This window comes from Mauremys mutica, unplaced genomic scaffold, assembly GCF_020497125.1.
Source record: "Mauremys mutica isolate MM-2020 ecotype Southern unplaced genomic scaffold, ASM2049712v1 000503F_np12_obj, whole genome shotgun sequence".
In the NCBI taxonomy this organism is placed as follows: domain Eukaryota; kingdom Metazoa; phylum Chordata; order Testudines; family Geoemydidae; genus Mauremys; species Mauremys mutica.
Genome location: NW_025422982.1, coordinates 95,335 through 107,440, shown reverse-complemented (window position 1 = coordinate 107,440; position 12,106 = coordinate 95,335). Strand labels below are relative to the sequence as shown.

Sequence of the window (12,106 nt, the reverse complement as noted above, 5' to 3'; positions counted from 1 at the left end):
GGCCCCCACGCGCCGCCCCGCCCCGCCCCGCCCCACGGCCGTGGGGCAGCCAGCAGCGGCCCCCCCGCCCCCCCGCCCCGCGCCGGCTGCAGCATGGCCTGGTGAGTCGCCGCCCTCCGCTCTTCTCTCGGGAGCGAATCGGGGGGGGGGGCTCCCGGATTGGGGACCCCCCGGCAGGGCGGGTGGATCCGCAGGGGCGGGGGGGGCGGTGCAGACCCCCCCCCCCGCTGTGCCCATATTCCGTGTCCGGTGCAGAGATGCTGGGGGTGGGGGATGGGCTGTTCACTGCAGAGCTGCCTGCAGGAGGGGGTGGGGGGGGCGACTATTGCAGTGGGGGGGGGCGGACAGAAACCCCCTGTTGCGAGGGTCGGCAGGTTGCAATGACACCTCCCCCCCGCAGTTCATAATTCTCCAAACCTGCCCCCCCTTGCATGTCATCCCCCCCCCCCCCCGCCTGGCATGGCGGGTCTGTCACGCACCCTCCCGCAGAGCCCCCCCCATCGCAGTGGGGTCCTTAGCGGAGCGGTATTGGCAAAGCCCCTTCAGAGCCGGCCAGGGGGTCAAGGGGACAGAGCCACGGGGGGGGTGCAGAGAACTGGGGGGGCAGCGGTGTTTCATAGCCAGCCAGGGTCCCCCCCCACTGCAGCACAATCGCTCCTGCAGTCAGTGCGGGGGGGACGCTCTGGCTTCAGCCCGACACCTCCAGTGCCCGGAGAAAAGGCTCTGGGGGCCTGCCACAAAGCGAGACCCCCCCCCCGTTTTCTGGCCAATGGGCTCAGAGAATCCCTGGAAGAGAGGGAGGGAGGGAGGGAGGGCTGAATACGGTGTAGTGGGTGGGTGGATGGATGGAGGTATGGGGGGATGGATGGATGGGGGGATAGAGGGAGGGAGAGAGGTAGGGGGGGATGGATGGATGGGTGGATAGAGGGAGGGAGAGAGGTATGGGGGGATGGAGGGAGGGAGGGATGGGGTGGATGGATGGGTGGATAGAGGGATGGATGGATGGATGGATGGAGGTATGGGGGGATGGATGGATGGGTGGATAGAGGGATGGAGGGAGGGAGGGAGAGAGGTATGGGGGGATGGATGGATGTGGAGTTAAGTATGAGGTTACACAGATGAGGGAGGGAGAGAGGGAGGGAGGGGTAAATATGGTATATTTGGATGGATGGATGGATGGATAGAGGTATGGAGGGGTGGGTGGATGGATGGATGGTGGTATGAGGGGAGGGATGGATGGATAGAGGTATGGGGGGATGGATGGATGGAGGTATGGGGGGATGGATGGATGGATGGATGGATGGATAGAGGTATGGAGGGGTGGGTGGATGGATGGATGGTGGTATGAGGGGAGGGATGGATGGATAGAGGTATGGGGGGATGGATGGATAGAGGTATGGGGGGATGGATGGATGGATGGATAGAGGTATGGAGGGGTGGGTGGATGGATGGATGTATGGAGGTATGATGGGAGGGATGGATGGATAGAGGTATGGGGGGATGGATGGATGGAGGTATGGGGGGATGGATGGATGGATGGATGGATAGAGGTATGGAGGGGTGGGTGGATGGATGGATGGTGGTATGAGGGGAGGGATGGATGGATAGAGGTATGGGGGGATGGATGGATGGATGGAGGTATGGGGGGAAGGATGGATGGATGGATAGAGGTATGGGGGGATGGATGGATGGATGGATGGATGGATAGAGGTATGCGGGGATGGATGGATGGATGGATGGATAGATAGTGGTAAGGGGGATGGACAGATGGATAAAGGTATGGAGGGATGGATGGTGGATGGATAGAGGGATGGATGGATGGATAGATAGAGGTAAGGGGGATGGACAGATGGATAAAGGTATGGAGGGATGGATGGATGGGTAGAGGTATAGGGGGATGGATGGATGTGGGGATGGATGGATGGATGGATAGAGGTATTGGGGTGGATGGATGAGTTGGGAACTGGTGGGCTGGGATGGCTGGAGGAATGAATACAGAGTGGTATATTGGGTTGGGAGAGAGGTGGAGATGGCGGGATGGATGGGTAAATAGGGTGTACTTTGGCGTGACAGATGAGTAAATGGGGTGTACTTTGGCGGGATGGATGGGTAAATGGGGTGTACTTTGGTGGGATGGATGGGTAAATGGGGTGTACTTTGGCGGGATGGATGGGTAAGTAGGGTGTACTTTGGCAGGATGGATGGGTAAATGGGGTGTACTTTGGTGGGATGGATGGGTAAGTAGGGAGTACTTTGGTGGGACGGATGGGTAAATGGAGAGTACTTTGGTGGGATGGATGGGTAAATGGGGTGTACTTTGGTGGGATGGATGGGTAAATGGGGTGTACTTTGGTGGGATGGATGGGTAAATGGAGAGTACTTTGGTGGGATGGATGGGTAAATGGGGTGTACTTTGGTGGGATGGATGGGTAAATGGAGAGTACTTTGGTGGGATGGATGGGTAAGTAGGGTGTACTTTGGCGGGATGGATGGGTAAATGGAGAGTACTTTGGTGGGATGGATGGGTAAATGGGGTGTACTTTGGTGGGATGGATGGGTAAATGGGGTGTACTTTGGTGGGATGGATGGGTAAATGGGGTGTACTTTGGTGGGATGGATGGGTAAACGGAGAGTACTTTGGCGGGATGGATGGGTAAATGGAGAGTACTTTGGTGGGACGGATGGGTAAGTAGGGAGTACTTTGGTGGGACGGATGAGTAAATAGGGTGTACTTTGGTGGGATGGATGGGTAAATGGGGTGTACTTTGGTGGGATGGATGGGTAAGTAGGGAGTACTTTGGTGGGACGGATGGGTAAATGGAGAGTACTTTGGTGGGATGGATGGGTAAATGGGGTGTACTTTGGTGGGATGGATGGGTAAATGGAGAGTACTTTGGTGGGATGGATGGGTAAGTAGGGTGTACTTTGGCGGGATGGATGGGTAAATGGAGAGTACTTTGGTGGGATGGATGGGTAAATGGAGAGTACTTTGGTGGGATGGATGGGTAAATGGGGTGTACTTTGGCGGGATGGATGGGTAAATGGAGAGTACTTTGGTGGGATGGATGGGTAAATGGGGTGTACTTTGGCGGGATGGATGGGTAAATGGAGAGTACTTTGGTGGGATGGATGGGTAAATGGGGTGTACTTTGGTGGGATGGATGGGTAAATGGGGTGTACTTTGGTGGGATGGATGGGTAAATGGGGTGTACTTTGGTGGGATGGATGCGTAAGCTTGGTGGCAGTGCATGGAGGGAGCAGCACTTAGTGGTTAGATCCATAGTTGATGGATGGCTGGGGGTAGATGGATGGATGGATATGGGGGTAGATGGATGGATGGAGATGGGGGTAGATGGATGGATGGATATGGGGGTAGATGGATGGATGGATAGATGCAGGAGGATAGTGGGAAAAGATGGATGAGTGGATGAAGAGAGAGGAATTTATGGGCTTGGATGGATGGATGGATAGAGAGCTATGCGTGGGCGTTAGAAAGTCAGATAGATCAACAGACAGGTAAGTATGGGGTTAGATGGATGGACGGATGGAGGAATATTTAGGAGTTAGATCCATAAATCATAGACTCATAGATTAGGGTTGGAAGGGACCTCAGGAGGTATCTAGTCCAACCCCCTGCTCAAAGCAGGACCAACCCCAACTAAATCATCCCAGCCAGGACTGTGTCAAGCCTGACCTTAAAAGCCTCTAAGGAAGGAGATTCCACCCCCTCCCTAGGGAACCCATTCCAGTGCTTCACCACCCTCCTAGTGAAATAGTGTTTCCTAATATCCAACCTAGACCTCCCCCACTGCAACTTGAGACCATTGCTCCTTGTTCTGTCATCTGCTACCACTGAGACCAGCCAAGCTCCATCCTCTCTGGAACCCCCCTTCAGGTAGTTGAAAGCAGCTATCAAATCCCCCCTCATTCTTCTCTTCTGCAGACTAAATAATCCCAGTTCCCTCAGCCTCTCCTCATAAGTCATGTGCTCCAGCCCCCTGATCATTTTTGTTGCCCTCCGCTGGACTCTCTAAATGATGGATGGATGTAGGGTATTGAAAGTAGTGGGGTAGATGGATGGATAGAGGAGTATTTATGAGGATAGATAGATAGATAGATAGATAGATAGATAGATAGATAGATAGATAGATGGGGAGGATGGGGAGGATGGGGATAAATGGATAGATAGAGGGGGTGGATGGGGGTAGGTAGATGGATGGGGTGGACGGGGGTAGGTAGGTAGGTAGATAGAGGGGGTGGATGGGGGTAGATAGATGGATGGGGTGGACGGGGGTAGGTAGGTAGTAGAGGGGGTGGATGGGGGTAGATAGATGGATGGGGTGGACGGGGGTAGCTAGGTAGGTAGAGGGGGCGCCTGGGGACCGGTAGGGCGGCTGGCTGAGCGGGTGGGCAGTGCTGGAGGGACGGAGGGACGGACGGACGGACGGGGGGCCGCGGGGGTGGGCGCAGGGCAGGGATGCGGGGGCAGAGGATGGGTGGACGGGTATCGTGGTGCACAGGATGGAACTTGGGGGTCACTGGTTGGATCGTGGGGGGCAGAGGGTTGGTTTGGGGGCCAGTGGCTGGATATTGGGGGTGGCTGGATGCTGGAGGGGCAGAGGATGGACCCAGGAAGTTGTTGGGGTCCGTGGCTGGATCCGGGGGGGTCGGATTTGGGGGGGCGGAGACTGGATCCGGGGGGGTCTCGCCCCCCGCGCTTTGCCGCATTGCTCCGGCCGGCTGCACTCGCAGCTGCAGGGGCGGGGGCGGGATCAGGGCGGTCTCTGCGCGGCTCCCATTGGCTGCTGCGCCGTGAGTGACAGCGGCGGGGGGTGGCCGTGGGGGAGGAGAGGCCGAGCGCTCTGCCCGCCGGAGGGGGGGGCTGCGGGTCGGGAGTGAGGGGCACCGGCAGGGCTGGGGGGGCTGCGGGTCGGGAGTGAGGGGCACCGGCAGGGCTGGGGGGGCTGCGGGTCGGGAGTGGGGGGCACCGGCCGGGCTGGGGGGGCTGCGGGTCGGGAGTGGGGGGCACCGGCCGGGCTGGGGGGGGGCTGCGTTCCCGTACGGTCTCCCCATTGGGCTGCCTAGCAAAGCCCATGGAAGGATTTGGGGGGGTCGGGAGGTTACAGGTGGTTCCCAATGGAACCGAACCAACCAGCTGGGAACGGGGGGAGCTGCCGCTGGGGAAACCTCCCAGCTTGGAGCAGCGGATGGGAAGGGCCCGGGCCGGGGGGGGAGCTTGTCCCAGACCCTCCCGTGGCCTTGTCCCCCCCTAACCCGCCCCAGCTCCATCTCCTCCCCCCGCCAGGGGTCGGACCCGTCTTCTTCCCGGCCCCGCGGGCCCCTGGGCACCTTCTCCCCAGCAGGTCCTGTAGCCCCCCCGGATCCCTGGGGTCGCCCAGCCCAGCCCAGCCCAGCCCAAGCACCCCTCGGGACATCAGCTCCTGTCCCTGCCCCCGGCCCACTGGGCACAGGGCTCCCGGCCTGGCACCCGACGTCCCAGTCTCCCTGTGCCCCCCGGTCTCTGCCCACTGGGCACAGGGCTCCCGGCCTGGCACCCGACGTCCCAGTCTCCCTGTGCCCCCCGGTCTCTGCCCACTGGGCTCAGGGCTCCCGGCCCGGCACCCGACGTCCCAGTCTCCCTGTGCCCCCCGGTCTCTGCCCACTGGGCTCAGGGCTCCCGGCCCGGCACCCGACGTCCCAGTCTCCCTGTGCCCCCCGGTCTCTGCCCACTGGGCTCAGGGCTCCCGGCCCGGCACCCGACGTCCCAGTCTCCCTGTGCCCCCCGTCTCTGCCCGCTGGGCTCAGGGCTCCCGGCCCGGCACCCGACGTCCCAGTCTCCCTGTGCCCCCCGGTCTCTGCCCACTGGGCTCATGGCTCCCGGCCCGGCACCCGACGTCCCAGTCTCCTTGTGCCCCCCGGTCTCTGCCCGCTGGGCTCAGGGCTCCCGGCCCGGCACCCGACGTCCCAGTCTCCTTGTGCCCCCCGGTCTCTGCCCGCTGGGCACAGGGCTCCCGGCCCGGCACCCGACGTCCCAGTCTCCCTGTGCCCCCCGGTCTCTGCCCGCTGGGCACAGGGCTCCCGGCCTGGCACCCGACGTCCCAGTCTCCCTGTGCCCCCCGTCTCTGCCCGCTGGGCTCAGGGCTCCCGGCCCGGCACCCGACGTCCCAGTCTCCCTGTGCCCCCCGGTCTCTGCCCACTGGGCTCAGGGCTCCCGGCCCGGCACCCGACGTCCCAGTCTCCCTGTGCCCCCGGTCTCTGCCCCCTGGGCTCAGGGCTCCCGGCCCGGCACCCGACGTCCCAGTCTCCCTGTGCCCCTGGTCTCTGCCCGCTGGGCACAGGGCTCCCAGCCTGGCACCCGACGTCCCAGTCTCCGTTGGTGGGTTGCAGCCGCGTCCCATCGAGGGCTCAGGGGGATTGACGGAGCCACACGGCTTCTTCGCCTCCTGTCCCCCCAGCAAAGAGCAGAAGTTCTTGTATTTCGCCCCAGCGCGAGTCCCCAGAGGAGGGTTTGGGTGCCAGGGGCTGGAAACCGCAGCGAGACAAACCCGACTAGGAACAAGGGTCAGGCTGGTCCCAGGAAGAGGGACGAATTTCCCGGCATCATGGTGGAGTCTTTAGCTTCTCTTGGCTTGTGGGCTCCAGGGCGTCCAGGCCGGCTCAACGGGGAGATTGTTTCCCCTCTGGGCGTGGCCCTGGCATGACCGCGGCTGGGATCCGGTGCCCACGGGAAGGACGGGGTCAGACACAAGCCGGGAGTGACGGAGCAGAAACGCTGCCTTAGCGGGGGAGACGCCCGGGGTGCCCGTCAGCTGGAGAAGGTCGGGGCCAGAGACGCTCTGACGAGATCCAGAGGCTGGACAGTGACGCTGCACAAAGCCGGGCAGGAGAGACGTGACCCTGGGGCGAGGAACCCGGGTCGGGGGAGGCTCCCTCCCGTTTGGGCAGGTCTGGGGGCTGCGTTGTGGGGAGTCAGACGAGGGGTCGCAGGAGCGGAGAGCCGGGCGTCTGCCGTGGCTGCCGACAGCATCCCAGTGCCGGGGCAGATGGGCTGAAGTGAAAGAGGCAGGAGCTTGGACAGGACTCGATCGTCCAATGGCTCCTCCTGCTCTTTGCTCCCGGGAAGCGGCTGCTTTCTGGTGGCCTGAGACGCCGTGAAAACTGTTGGCAGTTCCCAGGAGAACAAATCTCCTTGTGTGGGGGGGGGGGGGGGGGCAGGGGGGGGATTCACATTTGGGTGGGAAAAAATTGGGGAGGGAAAAACCAATGGGGGTCCCCCCTGCCCTCCCCCATAGCTGGGTTTTTGGTGGGTTTTTCATTGTGTCAGGAAAGCAAACGCAGACGTGTTTGTCCGGCCAGTCCCAGCCTCGGTCTCCCTCGGCTCCCTACGACCCTGGAGGAGCCCCCGCCAGTGTCACGGCCCTTCTCGGGGGGGGGGGGGGGGTGAAGCCTGGGCCATTGGGGTGGGCCTGAGCGGGAAGTGGGAGAAATGCCTTGGAGTGGGAGCTGCCCCGGTTCTCATCCGCCAGGCGTGTCACCGACTTCGCACCATGACCCACCAGCCGGGCATCTCTGGTGCGTCTTCAAACTCTGGCCCCCGCCCTCACCCACTGCCCCCTCTCCAGCGGTGACAGTGGCATTAACCCCCAGGCTACCTCGGGTGGGGGGGGAATGGGAAATCCTTGGGCTCAGGACAGAGCGACCCTGAACAGAGCCCACGGCGGGAGGCGGAAAGAGATGGTAGCAGGGTCCCTGCTGGGCTGGAAGCCTGCGACTCGGGGATTCGGATCCCATGACTTTGCCTCCGATCGGAAGCCCTGGGCTCCAGACTGGTGTCCCCGGGCCTCTGATCCGGGCTGATTGACTCCACAGGACGGACGTGGCAGCTGATGGGTCAGCGGCGACTCTGCCACGGCTCCTGGCCACCGGGCTACGGGCACCCAACAGACTCACAAGGGTGAAGCCGGGTGCGAAGGGGGAGGCACGTTAGCTGGGGAAACTGAGGCACGAGAAGGGCGACAGCTGGGAGGTTCAGAGGCATGGACTGAGAGCTCTGTTTCCAACCCATGGAAAAATGTAATGGGGGCTTAGTGGGTTAGACTGGGGAGCAGGGGCTGGGAGCCCAGATGCCTGGGTTCTCTCCCCGGCACTGGGAGGGGTGGGGGAGACTGGGAGCCCGGACTCCTGGGTTCTCTCCCTGGCACTGGGAGGGGAGGGGGCTCTAGTGGGTCAGAGCAGGGGGGGCTGGGAGCCAGGACTCCTGGGTTCTCTCCCCGGCTCTGGGAGGGGAGTGGGGGCGGTCTGTGTGGGAGATAGGTGAGAGCCAGGTATTCAGCCTGTCACATGAGCCTGGCCTGGGGGAGGGGAGGTCTCACCTCTGCCCGGGAGCTAGACAAAGGAAACGAGATGAGGGGAGGGGGTTGGGTCAGGTTTCGGTTTGGGGCTGGGGGGGGTTTCAGGGGATCCTAGGCTGGGATCCAGGCCCCCTGAACCCCCAGAAGGGCCAGAGTGAGGGGTCCTGGCCCTGCCCACGCGCTCTGCTGTAGCCTGTGCTCCTGTGTCCAATAACCCTGCTGTGCTCCTGGCCGGCTGGGAGTCCCGGGGAGTCCCGGGGGGGGGGGCAGGGCCGGACTCCCCCACACTCCGTGACACTCGGCCCCCCCGTGCGCTTCCCCCAGCGAGTCCCCCCGGCGGGGTCCTGGGGGGGCCACAGGGTCCTGCCCCCCCACGGCGCAGGCAGACGTGACTCTCAGCCAGCCGGGGACACAGAGGTTTATTCGATGCCAGGAACAGGGGCTAACCCAGAGCTTGTAGGTACCGCGAGCCGGACCCCTCGGCCGGGTCCATTCTGGGGGGCAGGGAGCCAGACCCCCCCGTCTGCCCTCACTCCTCGTCCCCAGACTGACCCCCCCAGCCCCTCCTCTGCTCAGCCCCTTCCCCGGGCCAGGGGTCTCCTGACCCCTCTGTCTCCAGCACCTTCAGCCGGCACCTTTGCAGAGGAGGGGCCCAGGCCAGCAGTTGCTAGGAGACAGTCCCAGGCATTCAGGTGCACTGGCCCCTTCCTCTGCAGCAATCGCCCCCCCTGACCCCACCACCTGGATACTTAAGAACTGCAGAGGGGACACTGAGGCACCAACACCGGATTCAGAGCAAACATTAAGAACAGTCCCAGTTCGTCACAGCAGGGAGCCCTGTGCTGCAGGATGGGGGGCTCGGTGGGGGGTGCTCTCCCCTGGCAGCAGGGCTGGGCGCTGGGGGGCACCATGCTGGGGGGCAGGGAGGGGGCTGGTCACTTTTAGGGAATGAATTTGCCATATTTCCAGTGGGGGAAAAAATTCATTTCCTGATGGTCCGAGGTTGCTAAAGGAAAAGATCCCTTGGCCCCACTTTAGTGGGTGAGAGCGGGGAGGGGGGGGAGGAGGGGCTGGGAGCCCGGACTCCTGGGTTCACTCTCTGGCTCTGGGAGGGGAGGGGAGTGGGGGCTGGTGGTTAGAGCAGAGGGGGCTGGGAGCCAGGACTCCTGGGTTCTCTCCCCAGCTCTGGGAGGGGAGTGGGGGCTGATGGTTAGAGCAGGGGGTGCTGGGAGCCAGGACTCCTGGGTTCTCTCCCCAGCTCTGGGAGGGGAGTAGGGGGCTAGTGGTTAGAGCAGGGGGGCCTGGGAGCCAGGACTCCTGGGTTCTCTCCCCGGCTCTGGGAGGGGAGTAGGGGCTGGTGGTTAGAGCGACACATCACCGCAACCTGACACTCCACGGGCCCGTTGCTCCACTGGGATTCGATCTCGCTCCCTTTTTCCCAGGGCGGGATTGGCCCCAGCAGCCCCCGGGGTCCTGCCCCCCCTCCCCCAAGCAGCCGCTTTCAGCTGCACTGGTAGTTCCCAGCAGCTGCTCTCAATGCACTAATGAGTAAACAGCCCCGCTGCAGCCAGGGCTCAGCGCCTGGCTGGAGCCACCCAGACACCTGAGCAATGACTGCAGCGGGAGAGTGAGGGACACCGGCAGGGCTGCGGGTCGGGAGTGAGGGGCACCGGCAGGGCCAGGCTAGCAGGGGCTGCGGGTCAGGAGTGAGGGGCTGTGATGGAGCAGGGGCTATCTGTGTGGGGGAGGGGAGAGCTGGGGAGGACTTTGGGTGAGGGACAGGACCTGAGCCTGTAACCTGAGCTAGGCAGGGGGGAGGGGAGGTCGAAGGCAGGGAGCCGAGCGGGGGGGGGGGTCAGTGTCGGTTTGGGGCTGGGGGGGGGAGTTCAGGGAATCCTAGGCTGGGATCCAGGCCCCCTGAACCCCCAGAAGGACTCGATTGAGGGGTCCTGGTTGTGCCCACAAGCTCTGCTGTAGCCTGTGTTCCTGTGTCCAATAAACCTTCTGTTTTACTGACTGGCTGAGAGTCCCTGTGAGTCCCAGGAAGAGGGGTGCAGGGCCAGACTCCCCCACACTCTGTGACAGGGGCACTGGCAGGGCTCAGGGGGAGCCCAGAGCCGGGCTGGCAGGGGCTGCGGGTCGGGAGTGAGGGGCGTCAGCAGAGCTGGTGGGAGCCCAGAGCTGGGCTGGCAGGGGCTGCGGGTCGGGAGTGAGGGGCGTCGGCAGAGCTGCATGATGGATGAATGGAAGAGTTGTTGGGTGGATGGCTGGACAGGGTGTCACAGATCCACAAGCTCTGGTCTATGCCCCAGCCTGTAGCCAGTCTCCCGGGAGTGACCCCTTTAGCACACCGGGCCCCAAGGCCCCACACAGTTGCCCCAGGGGAGGCCCACGGGTCTTTGACACCAGTGCTCCCTGTGCCTCTCCGGAGTGAAGCCAGCCCAGCCCAGCCAGCCCCCTGCGGGAGGCTCGTCCAGGCCAGCTGGCTCTAGGGTCCCACTGTTCTTAGGGAAGTGGGGGTCCAAGCCCAGCCTAGTGTGATGAGTGTCTGGCTGCGTAGCAGGAGCCTCACGTTCCATGTTCCCCACAGGCTTCCCCCTGTGTCCATTTCCATGGTGGGTGGGTGAAGGTGACGCTGTTGAGTGGGTGGCTGGGTGAAGGTGCAGTTGGGTGGCTGGGTGGGTGAAGGTGCTGTTGGGTGGCTGGGTGGCTGAAGGTGATGCTGTTGAGGGGGCTGGACGGGGTGCCGCTAGGTGGGTGGATGCTCATCGGGATGCATGGACAGATGTGGGTGCTAGAGGGGGCTCCCCCCAGGTCTGACACACACACTGACACTCCTCTCTATGTGACTCCCCCAGGTGCCCCCGGAGCTGGTGGGTGGGTTGGTGGCTGGGTGGGTTGGTGGGTGGGTGAAGCTGCTGTTGGGTTGGGTGGGTTGGTGGGTGGGTGGGTGAAGATGCTGTTGGGTTTGGTGGGTGGGTGGGTGAAGGTGCTGTTGGGTGGCTGGGTGGGTTGGTGGCTGGGTGAAGGTGCAGTTGGGTGGCTGGGTGGGTTGGTGGCTGGGTGAAGGTGCAGTTGGGTGGCTGGGTGGGTGAAGATGCTATTGGGTTGGGTGGGTTGGTGGCTGGGTGGGTGAAGATCCTATTGGGTTGGGTGGGTTGGTGGCTGGGTGGGTGAAGGTGCAGTTGGGTGGCTGGGTGGGTTGGTGGGTGGCTGGGTGGGTGAAGGTGCAGTTGGGTGGCTGGGTGGGTTGGTGGGTGGCTGGGTGGGTGAAGGTGCAGTTGGGTGGCTGGGTGGGTGAAGGTGAAGCTGTTGAGTGGGGGGCTGGATGGGCTGGTGGGTGGGTGAAGCTGCTGTTGGGCTGGGTGGGTGAAGGTGCAGTTGGATGGCTGGGTGGGTTGGTGGGTGGGTGAAGATGCTGTTGGGTTGGGTGGGTGGGTGGGTGGGTGAAGGTGCTGTTGGTTGGTGGGTGAGTGAAGGTGCAGTTGGGTTGGGTGGGTTGGTGGGTAGGTGAAGGTGCTGTTGGTTGGTGGGTGGGTGAAGGTGCAGTTGGGTGGCTGGGTGGGTTGGTGGGTGGGTGAAGATGCTGTTGGGTTGGGTGGGTTGGTGGGTGGGTGAAGGTGCTGTTGGTTGGTGGGTGGGTGAAGGTGCTGTTGGGTGGGTTGGTGACTGGGTGAAGGTGCTGGTGGGTTGGTGGGTGGCTGGGTGAAGGTGCTGTTGGGTGGGTGGGTGGCTGGGTGAAGGTGCTGTTGGGT

General features: G+C 62.9%; 1 protein-coding gene across 2 annotated transcripts in view; it reads left to right on the top strand.

Annotated features, from left to right (window-relative positions):
* The window catches only part of LOC123357305 (plasma membrane calcium-transporting ATPase 3), a 53,318-nt gene continuing 41,212 nt past the window's right edge, over nt 1-12,106 (top strand). For both annotated transcript variants that reach the window (XM_045000587.1, XM_045000586.1), the window contains exon 1: nt 1-101. The gene's annotated coding sequence lies outside the window, so the exon portion shown is untranslated. The remainder of the gene's footprint in view (nt 102-12,106) is intronic.